This window comes from Cyprinodon variegatus, unplaced genomic scaffold (assembly GCF_000732505.1).
Source record: "Cyprinodon variegatus isolate N-32 unplaced genomic scaffold, C_variegatus-1.0 Scaffold1700, whole genome shotgun sequence".
Classification (NCBI taxonomy): domain Eukaryota; kingdom Metazoa; phylum Chordata; class Actinopteri; order Cyprinodontiformes; family Cyprinodontidae; genus Cyprinodon; species Cyprinodon variegatus.
This window is the reverse complement of record NW_015152153.1, coordinates 85,636-87,127: the sequence shown is the minus strand read 5'-3', so window position 1 is coordinate 87,127 and position 1,492 is coordinate 85,636.

Below are 1,492 nucleotides of genomic sequence, written 5' to 3'. Positions count from 1 at the left end.
GCCCCTTCCCAAAATTACTTCAACAGAAGGTTTCCAGATGGATATGCGGAGCTGTAGAAGTCCATAGATAAGCCGCATTGTGTTATATAAGCCGCAAGGTCGAAAAATGGGGAAAAAGTCGCGGCTTATAGTCCGAAAATTACGGTAAATGCATTTTCAAATCTCATTTCTAAATGGAGATTTTAAAAAATACAGATTCAAACAAATTGTTTCTTTTTCAACTAGCATTTTCAAATCCAAAGATGAAGAATTTTTTTTCTTTTTGCCGTCTTTAATAAAAGTTTGATAAAATTGATTCTCATTTTCTGTTTTAAATTGGATTTCTAAATCTGCGTTTCATTTCTTTTTCCCTGAGTCTCTTGGTCTTCTGTGTGAAACAATTCTTTTCCAACTGGGAGCTTCAGCCTTTAGTTTAACAGCAGGCTGCTAGCAGACGTCACCGCCCTGCAGAACGGTCAGCATAACACTGCCGACTGAGTGGATTCATTGTTATCGTTCACACATCCTTGCTGACTCAAAGACTTGCTTGTGTCTTATAATGAAGGCGGTGTGTTTAATAAATTGTTTCATGGGCGGGTCGAGCTCAGCAAGAACTGCTGAGGCTCTAAATTCTTTTTGTTTTGTTGGATCGGAGCTCAGACTCTCTCCTTCTCTCTCCCAGTTCTATTTAAGAACTTCAGCACCACCTGTATAATCACCCCACCCTATCAAATTGCACCCCTCCTAGCTTGTTATGGTTTTTCAGGCTGATAAATGTAAACCTAAGTGAAAGCATATGTGCCAGTTCGTTCTGAGGCTGCTTAGGAAAAGGCTCTTCGGCTTCCGTTTTACGACTTCCTGAGACTTAAGAACAACCAGGAAGGGAGAGCCGGAAAAAACAGGAAAAACGGCATGGAAATTGAGAATCTGTTTTCCTTTTTCTATAAATGAGTCCACTGTGACGAGTCCAGCTGTGACCTTCCTCCTATGAGTTTAGCCTACACTTATGCATCACGATGAATCCATTTAAGACGTCTGTAGCTTTAGTTAGAGAAAAAACAAAAGAAGAAAGCCGGGTTCAAAAGCTCAAAAATGACCGAAAAAAGACGTATTTAATGTAAGGAAAGATGTGTATGGGAAAAAAAAAGAAAATCTATGTGGTGGCTTAGATGTAATTAAATAATTCAGTTTATTTATAGAGTGCCAATTCACATGAAGTGTCATCTCAAGGCATTTTACAGAGAAAATTCAGTCTGATCATCCAAACAGATTGTTTAAATGTTTTCTAGGGAAAACCAGCTACCTGCATCCAGGCAGTGACTTTGCAGGATTCGTCCTGGATGAGCAGGTAGAGACAGTCGATATCTACACTCACCGGCCACTTTATTAGGTACACCTGTCCAACTGCTCGTTAACAATTAATTTTTAAGCAGCCAATCACATGGCGGCAACTCAGTGCATTTAGGCATGTAGACATGGTCAAGACAATCTCCTGCAGTTCAAACCGAGCATC